The sequence below is a fragment of the Triticum urartu genome, unplaced genomic scaffold, assembly GCF_056163025.1.
Source record: "Triticum urartu cultivar PI428250 unplaced genomic scaffold, HENAU_Tu73 scaffold2, whole genome shotgun sequence".
Taxonomy (NCBI): Eukaryota; Viridiplantae; Streptophyta; class Magnoliopsida; order Poales; family Poaceae; genus Triticum; species Triticum urartu.
In genome coordinates, this window is record NW_028260368.1 from 11,134,966 (window position 1) to 11,149,965 (window position 15,000).

The following is a 15,000-nucleotide window of genomic DNA, read 5'->3' on the forward strand; positions in this document are numbered from 1 at the left end:
AATAATCCATTTTCATGGAATAATGAATTAAGGAAGAAAGGATATGAGTCTACCGCTTACAAGAAAAGATCTCATGATAGTCAATATGGGCCCTCAACACCCATCAATGCATGGTGTTCTTCGACTGATCGTTACTCTCGATGGTGAGGATGTTATTGATTGTGAACCCATATTAGGGTATTTACACAGAGGAATGGAAAAAATCGCGGAAAACCGAACTATTATACAATACTTACCTTATGTAACAAGGATATAGAGAGATTGTAGAAAGGGGATAGGATAGTTATTTTTGCAAGAGACTTGTTGTAAATTCCTTAACTTAAGAAAGAAAAAAGAATAAAAACACAGATACATAACATAAAAAAAAGAATAAATAAGACGAGATTCGACCTCCCCCTACATATTTAATTTCCTCTCCTATACAAAAACTAGCAAGACCCACTCCATTGGTAATTCCATCAATAACACCCTTATCAAAAAACTCCGTGAGTTCGGTTAACCCTCTTATACCGAGGGTAAAGACCCTAGTATAGAAAATATCTATATAACCACGATTATATGACCAACTGTATATATTTTTTTTTACTTGATCTAAAAATTCTTTTTTAGGATTTCCTTTGTAAAAAGAGTTTATTAAATCCAAATTCTGAAAAAAAGAATAAGCGGATCCATAGAAGATATATGCTATGAATAAACCAAAGATAGCTAGACTTACAGAAGAAATTGCATTAGTAATAAATTCATATGAATTTACAAAAGAATTAGAACTTTCCTGGGTAAAGTTTATTGAGGGAGTTAACCACTTTGATAATATGGTTAACTCTGCTATTCCATTACCAATTCCTCCATTATCAAAAGAGATTCCTATGAATCCAATGAACAAAGTGAAAAGTAGTAATATAAGAAGAGGAAATAACATAGTATTTCCCGTTTCATGCGGATAGGCAAAAGTTTTTTTAGCCCCAAAAGACGTAGTAAAGGATCCTATCCTATTTCTTGTATTACCTTGAATTTTTGGTATATTTTGTGAAAAAAAAGAAACTCCACTCTTCGTTGTTGATAAAACGAAATCCCTATTCACTCCTTTGGGTATCCTTTTTCCCCATAAGGATATTGAATACAAGGAACTCTCTTTAGTGCTACTGTAATTTTGAAAATGAACACGCAAATACCCATCAAATGTAAGTAAATATATCCGAAACATATAAAAGGCAGTTAATCCTGCAGTAAAGGAGGCTATTATTCCAAAAAAGGGCGAATACAACCAACTATTACTAAGGATTTCATCTTTGGACCAGAAGCAAGCAAGAGGTGGAATACCACAAAGAGAAAGTGTACCCCATAAAAAAGTAGTTCTTGTGATTGGAATGTATTTTCTTAAACCGCCCATAAGAACCATATTTTGACTTTTATCTGGTGAATATCCAACAAGAGGTTCCATTGAATGAATAACGGATCCGGATCCCAAGAACAATAAAGCTTTTGAATAAGCATGAGTGATCAAATGGAATAAAGCAGCTTGATAAGAACCTATACCTAGAGCTAACATCATATAACCCAATTGAGACATTGTAGAATAGGCTAAGCTTCTTTTAATATCTCTCTGAGCAAGAGCTAAAGTAGCTCCTAAGAATAGTGTTATTGTACCTACTAAAGAAATAAAACTCATTATCAAAGGTAAAGATATGAAAAGAGGAAGAAGTCGAGCTAGAAGAAAAATTCCCGCAGCAACCATAGTTGCTGCGTGTATAAGAGCCGAAATAGGAGTGGGCCCTTCCATAGCATCGGGTAACCATACGTGAAGAGGGAATTGTGCGGATTTCGCAACTGCACCAAGGAATAATAAAAAAGCACACAAAGTAGTAAGTAAAGAGTTAATTCCATTATTAGGAATCCAGTTATTAGCTATTTTGAACAAATCCCTAAACTCTAAACTACCTGTTATCCAAAAAAAACCTAAAATTCCTAATAATAGACCAAAATCCCCTACACGATTAGTTACAAAAGCTTTTTGACAAGCACTCGCTGCGATTGGTCGTGTAAACCAAAAGCCTATCAATAAATAAGAACACATTCCCACGAGTTCCCAAAAAAAATAAATTTGTATCAAATTGGAGCTAGTAACCAATCCCAACATGGAAGTATTGAAAAAACTTATATAAACAAAAAATCTCAAATATCCTTCATCGTGAGACATATAACCATCACTATAAATAAGAACCAGGATTCCTACAGTAGTAATTAGTATTAACATAATAGAAGTAAGTGGGTCAATCAAGTATCCAAATTCTAAAGAAAAATCATTATTGACGGTCCAAGACCATAGATATTGATAGATCGAACTTCCATTTATTTGTTGAATAGACAGTTGAACTGAGAATACCATAGCTATACTTAAGAGTAAAACACTAGGAAAAGCCCATATGCGACGAAGATTTTTTGTTGCTGTCGGAATAAGAATAAGGCCAAATCCCATTGACATAATAACTGGAAGTGGGAGAAGAGGGATTACCCATGCATATTGATATGTATGTTCCATAAGAAAAGAAATTGCAATTTTTACTTCAATTTTTACTTCAATTTTTCTATAAAATTGTTTCCGATTCACCAAACCAATTCTTATCTCTTTCTGAAAGAATAAATAAAAAGAATAAGAAAAAATACTGAAATTCTTAATTTTTCCAAAATTTATCTCATTGAAATAATTAAAAATTAAGAATGGGTTTAGTTGGTTAAATTAAAAAAGTTAATAAAATAACTAGGTAACGAAGTTATTTTATTAACTAAATAAAGATATTTATAAAAATAAAAAAAAAAAAGTGGAATCATTTTACTTTCTATTCATAATTCATTTTTATATTTCTTTAAAACAAAGATGAAACAGCTCTCTTGTTCCATAATTAACTGATTGAGTGAATTCCAATGAAAACCTATGTTTATAAGAAATTATCGAATAGTCCTTACTTCATATAGAACTAAAATTCTAATGACTATAAATTACCTAAGTTTTAGAATGTCTTGTTTAAGAGACTCAGTATTTTTTGTTTTGATTGGAATTCCTTTCCTTTATGGAATACCATTCTGAACTTAATTAACTATTTTCATTTTCCCTTCTTTTTATCCCCCCGTCTTATCTTATATGGGGGATAGGCTTCCATACCATATATCTATATATGGAGTATACTTGATATATAAATAGATATAAATAGATTTAAATGAGAAACCCTTCTATATATTCTATATTATTAAAAAAAAAGTATAAAATATATAAAGAAAAAATGTTAAAAAATTCTTGTTGTCTTATCCGCATTAGACAAAATGAAGTAAAAAATAATTCAAAATTTAAGTATCTTTCAGTATCTAAGTATAAATACTAATAAAAAGAAGAAAGAAGGATTGATTTGCAGCAATAGATGTCTTTCACATACAACTAGAAAAAAGTAATTTCCTTTTTGAATGGCAGTTCCAAAAAAACGTACTTCAATGTCAAAAAAGCGTATTCGTAAAAATATTTGGAAGAAAAAGACTTATTTTTCCATAGTACAATCTTATTCTTTAGTAAAATCAAGATCATTTTCGAGCGGTAATGAGCATCCAAAACCAAAGGGTTTTTCTGGGCAACAAACAAATAATAAGATTTTGGAATAATATGAATTGACTTATCAAAAAAGAATTCCAATTATTTAATAATTTGGATTCTTCTTTGAATGTACTTTTATGTGTCGAATTACTCGGTACAATATTCTTAGAACAAAAAACCCCTCTTATCTTATATATACAAGAAAAAAAAAGTTTTGTTTGGTATACTGTGTGCTAAGTATTCTTTTCCTATCAATGAACTTTTCATAATTTTCCTAATAGAATCCTCATATTCTATTAGGAAAATTATGAAAAGTGGAGTATTCTTACAATAGGACTTACAACTTCCACCTATCTTCTCCAAAATCATAAGGTTAGTAAATCTTATTAATAAGAGCATAAAGACTTTCATTCTAGAAATTTTTAAAAAATCCAAAAAGCCTTTTCTATTTATCCATTTTATTTTAATTTCATCATTAAATAGAAACCCTTTTGGATTTTTTTCATTGTATTGAAAGAATTTTCAAAATGTAAAGGGGAAATTAATTAGAAAAAATTAGTTCTATAATTGCAAGTTAGAAAAAAGAAGTTCCAACTCTTTCAAGCAGTGTTTGTGTTTCTATTGGGCAAAGCAAGAGTTTATTGTAAAAAAAAAAAATGGAAACGATACTACCAAACGAAGTCTATTTTAATGAAAACTCTAATGTTCCTAAATTTTATGGACTTTCCCAATATCGACGATTCCCAAGATAATAGCTATTATTCTTTTAAGTTACCTATTATTTGAAGTTAGCCGCCATGGTGAAATTGGTAGACACGCTGCTCTTAGGAAGCAGTGCTCAAGCATCTCGGTTCGAATCCGAGTGGCGGCATTCTTGAAAAAGAATACAATAGATTAGAAATCAATTCGAAATTTACAATTTTGTAATGGGACCTTCCCCTTATGCTATTTGCAACTTTAGAACATATACTAACTCATATCTCTTTCTCAACGATTTCAATTGTGATTACGATTCATTTTATAACCTTATTAGTTCGTGAACTTGGAGGATTACGCGATTCGTCAGAAAAAGGAATGATAGTTACTTTTTTCTCTATAACAGGATTCTTAGTTTCTCGTTGGGCTTCCTCGGGACATTTTCCATTAAGTAATTTATATGAGTCATTGATCTTCCTTTCATGGGCCCTGTATATTCTTCATACCATTCCTAAAATACAGAACTCTAAAAATGATTTAAGCACAATAACTACGCCAAGTACTATTTTAACGCAAGGCTTTGCCACATCGGGTCTTTTAACTGAAATGCATCAATCCACGATACTAGTACCTGCTCTACAATCTCAGTGGTTAATGATGCATGTCAGTATGATGTTATTAAGCTATGCAACTCTTTTGTGCGGATCCTTATTATCTGCCGCTATTCTAATCATTAGATTTCGAAATAATTTCCATTTCTTTTCTAAAAAGAAAAAAAATGTTTTAAATAAAACATTTTTCTTTAGTGATATTAAATATTTTTATGCAAAAAGAAGTGCTTTAAAAAGAACCTCTGTCCCTTCATTTCCAAATTATTACAAATATCAATTAACGGAGCGTTTGGATTCTTGGAGTTATCGTGTCATTAGCCTAGGATTTACCCTTTTAACCGTAGGTATTCTTTGTGGAGCAGTATGGGCTAATGAGGCCTGGGGATCCTATTGGAATTGGGATCCTAAGGAAACTTGGGCATTATTACTTGGACCATATTCGCAATTTATTTACATAGTAGAACAAATCCAAATTGGAAGGGTACGAATTCTGCACTTATAGCTTTGATAGGATTTCTTATAATTTGGATTTGTTATTTTGGTATAAATCTATTAGGAATAGGCTTACATAGTTATGGTTCGTTTACATTAACACCTAAATGATTACATAAAATAAAACCTTCATGAAATGAAGGTTTTTACTTTTATGTTTTATTTGAGAACCCCTTGAACGCCTTATCAAAGGGTTCTCAAAAATTCGAGATAGATCTAATTATACTTTTTTACTTATTTCTGCATTATATACTTTTTTACTTATTTCTGCATTAATAGAGCAGACGAGTAAAAAAAAGCAAACCTATTTAGGATAATAATTGGATAAGAGAGCCTCTACCCTGTCAACGGATAGGGAGAGAACAAAATCTGGATAAATACCAATTCCTATTACTGGTAAAAAGATACAGATTAAAATAAAGAGTTCTCGTGGTCCAGAATCCACAAAATTTGCGTTTGGAACATTAAATAGCTTGTATCCATAGAACATCTGGCGTAACATAGATAATAAATAAATAGGAGTTAATATCATTCCAATTGCCATTACAAAAGTAATTAGTGTTTTTGGCATTAACAGAAATTTTGGACTAGTAATTAGTCCAAAAAATACTACTAACTTCTGCGACAAAACCACTCATTCCTGGTAAGGCAAGAGAAGCCATTGAAAAGCTACTAAACATGGTAAAAATTTTAGGCATTGGGATAGATATTCCCCCCAGTTCTTCGAGATAAACAAGACGCATTCTATCAGAAGCGGTTCCTGCCAAGAAAAAAAGTGTAGCACCAATAAATCCATGGGATAATATTTGTAAAATAGCTCCATTGAGTCCAATGTTGGTTATGGAACCAATTCCTATAATTATGAAACCCATGTGAGATACAGAGGAATAAGCTATTCTTTTTTTGAAATTTCGTTGACCAAGAGAAGTTGAAGCTGCATAGATTATTTGGATCGCTCCTATTATTACTAACCAGGGCGAAAATAGATAATGAGCATGAGGTAACAATTCCATGTTGATCCGAATCAATCCATATGCTCCCATCTTTAATAATATTCCCGCTAAAAGCATACATGTACTATAATGTGCTTCCCCATGGGTATCTGGTAACCACGTATGTAGGGGTATAATCGGCAATTTGACAGCATAAGCAATAAGGAAGCCAAAATATAAAAGTATTTCCAAGGTTGCAGGGTATGATTGATTAATTAATCTTTCCAAATCTAATCCTGGTTCGTTGGAACCATATAAGCCCATACCCAGAACTCCGATTAAGAAAAAAATGGAACCGCCTGCAGTATACAAAATAAACTTTGTAGCTGAATATAGACGCCTCTTCCCCCCCCACATGGATAAAAGTAAGTAAACAGGAATTAATTCTAACTCCCACATGATAAAAAAAAGTAAAAGGTCTCGCGAAGAAAATAATCCTATTTGACCACTATACATTGCGAGCATCAGGAAATAGAATAATCGCGAATTCCGTGTAATTGGCCAAGCTGCTAAAGTAGCTAAAGTAGTGATAAATCCTGTCAATAAAATAGATCCTAATGAAAGTCCATCGATTCCCAATCTCCAGTGGAAATCGAAGACATCTATCCATTTATAATCCTCCTTTAATTGGATTAAGGGATCCTCCAGTTGGAAATGATAACAGAACGCATAAGTCATTAGAAGGAATTCTAATAAACAAATAGATATAGTATACCACCTAACGACTTTGTTTCCCTTATGAGGTAAAAAGAAAATTAATGAACCTGCAAATATCGGCAAAACAACAAGTATTGTTAACCAAGGAAAATAACTCATGATAAAGTGATAAAGACAAGATACGTTTTGACCAGAAAAGCCCGTGCTCGATTATTTCGAGCACAGGCTTCTTCGGTAAAGAGGAATCAGACGATTCGAGTGAAGTTTTTTGTAACGTATCAATAAGATAGAGCCATGCTACGTGTTGTTTCAGGCCCTAAATAAACGCGGACACTTAAAAAATCTGTCGGGCAGGCAGATTCACATCTCTTACAACCCACACAATCTTCGGTTCTCGGCGCGGAAGCAATTTGCTTGGCTTTACATCCATCCCAGGGTATCATTTCTAATACATCTGTTGGACAAGCTCGTACACATTGAGTGCATCCTATACATGTATCGTAAATTTTTACGGAATGTGACATTGGATCTATAAATTTTTCTTTTCAACATAAAATTTTTCGATCTGGTAAAAATGAAATTAGTACTATAATGAGTCATATGTATTGTAGACACCAGACGAAGCAATGGTTTATCCAAACTTCAAAAAAAAAAATCTATTTTTTAATCTGTTTGTGAGAAAGCGTGAAGAGAGCCAAGAGACTTTAATTTTGGATTTCAACAATAAATAAGAAATAAGAAAGAATTTTACGAATTGTACAGACGAATTCGAATTAGCCAATAAATTGGCTATCGTCTTTTCAATATAAATTATTGCAATATTCAAATTGCAATATCAATGAATTACAAATACAAAAATTCATTTAAGTGAAAAAGAATACTATGCAATAATCTACTAAAAAAAATGGATATTCTCAAATAATACTAAGAAAATAGTATTGATTTCTATTTATTTTAATATGTGCGCCTTTGTTTAGAGGATTCTATGTCTAATTATTCAAAAGTCTAATTATTCAATAAATTAGATTGATTGATACGAGTGGATTTCCTATTACGATGGATGGAAGAAAGAATGGATAGTCCAATAGCGGCTTCAGCAGCTGCAAGGGCTATAACAAAAATTGCGAAAATATCTCCTTTTAATTGGCGACTATCAAATAGATCAGAAAATGTTACGAGATTTAGATTAATTGAATTCAGTATAAGTTCAAGACATATTAGAGCTCTAACCATGTTTCGGCTTGTGATCAATCCATAGATACCAATCGAAAATAAATAGACACTCAAAAAAAGTACATGCTCAAACATCATTAACTAACTCCTTATCAATCTCGATTCATTTCAATATGAGGGCAAGAATTGAACCGATTCAATTAATTACAATAGAACAATTACACAACAAAAGAAAAAAAAAAAAAAAAAAAAGGAGGTATTTGTTGGCAGTAGATGGATTTTACTAAATCAAAATTGTGATTCTTTAGTTATTTATTTTAGATTTGCAATTCTTATAATTTGTACTTTTTCTAAGTTTTCTTATTGCCGAGCCATAGTAATTGCACCTATTAAAGAAACTAGAAGAATTATGGAAATGAGTTCAAACGGAAGATAAAAATCGGTTGCTAAATGAATTCCAATTTGTTGAACATTATTTATGAGACCCTGTTCTACTATTTGGTTTGATCTTGTAGTCCAAAGAATTCCATACCACGACGTATCTGGGATAGTAGTCATTAGTGAAAAAACAATAGTTATACAAACGAGTGAAGTGAACCCATCTCCAATAGTCCAATAATTCTTATCTTTAGACCATTCTGAGCCATTTACGAACATTACAGCGAATATGATCAAGACATTTATGGCTCCCACATAAATAAGAAGTTGTGCGACAGCTACAAAGTAGGAATTTAATAAAAAATAGAATAAGGATATACAAACAAGAACTAATCCCAGCGAAAAGGCAGAATAAATGGGGTTGGTAAGTAATACTACTCCTAGACCCCCTAGTAGAAGAACAAATCCCCCAAATAGCATAAGAATCTCATGTATTGGTCCAGGTAAATCCATTATGGATAAAAAGAAATTAATAGTATAAAATTTTTCATGAACTGACTAAAACTAAAGGATTCAAGGAAGGAAAAAAGGATTAGGGTATTTTTTTGTGTATAAACTTATAGTTATAAATTATATTATATCACGAAAATCTAGTCTGATTTAAAATAAGAAATAATTTCCAATAAGCAGTAGTTTTTCGTTTTTCTTTATAGTTTAATTTTAAAGTTTAATAAAGAATTATTAGATTTTTATAACAGAAAGACAAAATCAAAGTTTAGTAATCAGTAATCGTTCTTGAATTCGAAGATTTTTCTTTGTTTATTTTACTTTCAGACGAATTCCTAATTGTTTGAATTGTGTAATCTCCCATTATGGAGATTGGTAACCGACTTAAAGCAATTTGATTGTAATTCAATTCATGACGATCATAGGTAGAAAGTTCATATTCTTCAGTCATTGATAAACAGCTTGTTGGACAGTACTCAACACAATTGCCACAAAATATACAAACTCCGAAATCAATACTATAATTAAGCAATTGTTTTCTTTTAATATCCTTTTCAAATCTCCAATCCACAACGGGTAAATCTATCGGACATACGCGAACACATACTTCACAAGCAATACATTTATCAAATTCAAAGTGGATTCGCCCTCGGAAACGCTCTGGTGTAATTGATTTTTCATAAGGGTAGTGAATCGTTATAGGTAAACGATTTGTGTGGGATAAGGTAGTTATGAAACTTTGACCTATGTACCTTGTAGCACGTATTGTTTGTTGACCATAACTCATGAACCCAGTTACCATAGGGAACATATTCATTCTAAATATCTATGAAAAAGATATGTTTCTTTCTCTTGTTTGAGAGAGCTTTTGTGTTGAAAATATTCTTACTATTATTGTATTATCTTATTTATAGTGAAACAAGTTGAGAAGAGGTTGTTAATAAGAGATTGCCCAGGGAAATAGGTAAAAGAAATTTCCATCCAAGATTTAATAACTGATCCATTCTCATCCTCGGTAAAGTCCATCTTATTGTGATAGAAATGAAGAGAAATAAATAAGCTTTAGTTAATGTAATAAATATACCCATTGTCATTTCCAAAATTCCAACTGCTTTATTCATTTGGAAAAAATCAAAAAAGGATATATAGGGAATAGATAAATTCCACCCGCCCAAGTAGAGAACTGTTACAAATAAAGAAGAAACTAATAAATTTAGGTAAGAAACAAGATAAAATAAACCATATTTGATACCGGAATATTCAGTTTGGTAACCTGCTACTAATTCTTCCTCCGCTTCTGGTAAATCAAAGGGTAATCTTTCACATTCTGCCAAAGAAGAAATTAAAAAAACCAGAAAACCTATAGGCTGACGCCAAATATTCCATCCAAAAAAACCGTATTTTGACTGTGCTTCAACTATATCAACTGTACTTGAACTGTTAGATAATCATAGTCGGTGATAACATCACAGTTCCCACCGCTATTTCAAAACCGTACATGAAACCTTAGCTTCATACGGCTTCTCTATGATCAGAAAAAGGAAAGGACTGTTTTGTTCCTAGCCCCGGGGGCGTAGATAGAATTAGATAAAATAAAATAGATTTGAAAGTCCTAAATTAGACCAAAGGAATTCCGTCTGCTAGAATAAGAAAAAGCGCTTCCGAATTGATCTCATCCTTTATAATATAATGAAAATTTTTCTTTGTTCAGTAATAACTTAATCTTGGAATAAAACACTTGTTACTTGTTATAGGAATTCAATTAATAAATGGAAAGAGTTGGGTATTAGTTCATGAGCAATTCTGCATGAATATGGATAGAGGAAGGAAATAATGAAAATTTTTTCTAGTGCACTCCATATCTTTTTTACTATTCTTCTTTCCCCAGGGAGGGGGTATTTAAAAAGAAAAAATGGATAAAGGGTTAATTCGTTCTTGATAGCCATTTCCTTAACAAGTGAATGGGAACATACTCTGGATCGGAATCCGAAGAAAGTACTACTTGATAATTTCTACAAATTGCAAGTCCTTATTATGATTCCTTTTATGGGCAAAAATCTCTAATGTTTTAGATTTTCCATTACTAATCCTTTATGTACTTTAGTGTTCCTAACCCTTCACTAACTTTTGGTGGATTCTTCTTATGGATTATTAAGTTATAGTAATAACTAGGAGTATTCTAGTAATGGAATTCCATATCGTGAATCCTTTATTCTTGGCCGCTTCAAGATATGATGACTAATTAAAAAATATCAACCTTGGGATAAAGAGTTTACACTGCTTATGTTTACTTCCACTTTTTTCTTGTACGTAGGAAATGAGATTTTTTCTTTTTACTACAAATTTATAAGCTGTTTTGTTTCACTCATATAGCTATCTAGTTTAACTTACCAACCCAAATACTAAATAAGAAAAGGAATATAAATAGTTAATGGATTTTATAGGAAAAAGATCTATTTTAACGAATCACACGTAGAGATATTGCTAGCACACAAAAAGTTAATGGTATTTCATAACTAATGGATTGAGCAGCAGCTCGTAGACCGCCTGAAAAAGAATATTTATTATTTGAGCTATATCCTGCCATAAGAAGACCAATAGGAGCTATACTTGAAATGGCAATCCATAAAAAAACACCAATACTAAGATCGGCTAAAACAAAATGATATCCCAAAGGGATAACTAAAAAACTTAATAAAACTGATATGACTGCTATAGAGGGTCCAATGCTAAATAAAGAAATATCTCCTCGGGATGGCAGAATATCTTCTTTAAAAAGTAGCTTAGTCCCATCTGCTATAGCTTGAAGCAGGCCCAGGGGGCCAGCATATTCAGGACCAATACGTTGTTGTATCGACGCAGATATTTCTCTTTCTAACCACACAATTACGAGTACCTCTATTGTTATTCCCAAAAGGAGGGTCAAAATGGGTAGAATCGATATCAGTCCATAGACTTCTTTTAATAATTCCAATTTCGAAAAAGAATTGATAGTTTCTACCTCTACCCTATCTATTATCATTTCAACGATCAACTTCCCCCATAATGATATCTATACTACCTAATATCGTCATGATATCAGCCAATTTCATTTTTTTAACTAGCTGAGGAAGAATTTGCAAATTAATAAACCCGGGTGGACGGATTTTCCATCTCCAGGGGAAAAGGCTATCATCTCCTACTAGATAAATCCCTAATTCACCTTTTGGGGCTTCTACTCTTACATAAAGCTCTTGTCTTGACAATTCAAAATTGGGCGAAGGTTTTTTACCAAGAAATTTATACTCAAAATCATTCCATTCAGAATTATTTTCTTTCTTAAAGCGTCGGACTTCTAAATTTTCATAAGGTCCTCCAGGAATTTTTTCTACAGCTTGTTGAATTATTTTGATGGATTCCCTCATTTCACCAATTCGTACTAAATAGCGAGCTAACGAATCCCCTTCTTTTTGCCATTGGACTTTCCAATCAAATTGGTTGTAAGACTCATAAGGATCTACTTTACGAAGATCCCATTGTATTCCAGAAGCTCGTAACATCGGTCCCGATAAGCCCCAATTTACTGCTTCTTCTCCGCTAATAAAACCTACTCCTTCAACTCGCTCTAAAAAAATTGGATTCTGTGTAATAAGTTGTTGATATTCAACAACTCCGCGTAAAAAATAATCACAGAAATCTAAACATTTATCGATCCATCCATAAGGTAGATCGGCGGCTACTCCTCCGATGCGAAAGTAATTGTGCATCATTCGCATACCTGTAGCAGCTTCAAATAGATCATATATTAATTCTCTCTCTCTAAAAATATAGAAAAAAGGAGTCTGTGCGCCGAGATCCGCCATAAAAGGTCCAAGCCATAGCAAGTGAGAAGCTATCCGGCTTAATTCTAACATAATTACCCTAATATAGCTGGCTCTTTGTGGTATTTGAATATTCTCCAAGAATTCTGGTGCATTTACTGTTATTGCTTCTGTAAACATAGTAGCTAAATAATCCCACCTTGTTACATAAGGTAAGTATTGTATAATAGTTCGGTTTTCCGCGATTTTTTCCATTCCTCTGTGTAAATACCCTAATATGGGTTCACAATCAATAACATCCTCACCATCGAGAGTAACGATCAGTCGAAGAACACCATGCATTGATGGGTGTTGAGGGCCCATATTGACTATCATGAGATCTTTTCTTGTAAGCGGTAGACTCATATCCTTTCTTCCTTAATTCATTATTCCATGAAAATGGATTATTCCATGAATTCCTCAAAGCGAGGCTCATCAAAATGAAAAATCTAAGACTACTATAAGACTACTAAAAAAATAATAAAACAAGAAAAAAATTTGAACGATTAAATTACTGCTCCCGAATATTCAACTGACCGATTAATTTCTTATAACGTACTCTATTTTTCTTTGCCAAATAAGCCAGCAAACGTCGACGTTTTCCCAAAAGTCTTCGTAGACCTCTTTCCGATGAAAAATCTTTTTTGTGTAATTCCAAATGTGAAGCAAGTCTCCGTATCTTATTGGTGAAACTGAATACTTGAAATTCAACAGAACCCCTGTTTTCTTCTTTTTCTTCTTTAACCATAAATCCAAAAATTTTTCTACCTCCTTTCTTTTTCATGTATTTTTCTGATCAGGAAAAATACAAAATTATGTCAGTTATTTTGAAGTTATTCTAATCTCGTACACACACAAATTTGCAATTATTCATCTACTACTGGAATTTGGATTTATTTTATCGATGCAAATTGGATTTGGATAGAAGGGTACATTCTTTCTAATATTTTAGATAGAAGAAATGTTTCTTCTATCTAAAATATTAGAAAGAATTTTGCTGATTTATTTATTGCTATATGCAATTTATGGAATTGATACACCATTTAATTGATATCATTTAGCAAAATGAAACACAGCATATGCATCCATCTTTTGGCTCGAGAATTTCACGGGATAGAGATATGGTATAAGAAATAGACTATTAAGTAACTCTAAATGAATTGTGGATACATCTGTATCCTTAACATACTGAAACGATTGTCATTATTCGTATCAAACCAATAGCGATTCATACAAGCTAAATCTTCTAATCAATGGTGGGCCAATAATGAATTTTTTTGCATATGTATTAAGACGCTTGGCCTGATTTCGAAATTGTCCAGAGTTTTATATGTTGTTTTCATTGCAAAATGATGGGTCTCCTTCCATAACTTTCCAATTACGAGTACGAGAATTGAAAGACATGAAAATTCTCAATTCTCTACGGCGTCTAGTAGATAGAAACAAGAAAATCAGAAGAATCTTTCTCTCTATTCACTATCATTCCGCGTCTTCGACTTCTATTAGTTTCTTTTCTTCTTTAATGCAATAGCTATAGTTTGATATAAGAATCCATTTCTCAAAGTAATGGAAACCATTCTCTTATAGGAAATGGTTCGAAAATCGCTATTCCACCTTTTAGGTATCGTGAAAAGTGATACCTGTGAAGATCGTGCATTTCAGTCAAATTCAGATCCGTTTTTCGAGTCCATGATATAATATAACCAAATTGGATAGATCTTCCACCTGTTTAGCTAAGAAAGAATAGATACAGAGGTGGATAATAGATCGATATGAAGATCATGAGCTGCCCCATAATGAAATCGCCAGTAGTCGCGAATATCTCCTTCTTCCCTAATCCAAGATTGGAGAAAGAAGATCTAAGAGGGACCTATGGAGAATGTAGTCAGAAATCCATAATAGAGTCCGACCACAACGACCGAATTAATTATCCTCATCGAGAAACTTAGACTACTAAATAGAAAAGATTTGAAAATCATGGCATGGGTCTCCTTTTTTTCTTTCTTTAGAGTTTTCTATATGCACAATTTCTCGATGTTTCGATGAGAATTTCTTGACTTTCCATATATAGAAAG

The 15,000-nt window shown here is 32.4% G+C and overlaps 1 non-coding gene across 1 annotated transcript; it reads left to right on the forward strand.

The window, feature by feature from the left end:
- The first annotated feature begins 4,371 nt into the window (after positions 1-4,371).
- TRNAL-UAG (transfer RNA leucine (anticodon UAG)) lies at positions 4,372-4,451 on the forward strand. The gene has a single exon. It is a non-coding gene; the product is annotated as a tRNA-Leu (tRNA).
- The last annotated feature ends 10,549 nt before the right edge of the window (positions 4,452-15,000 follow it).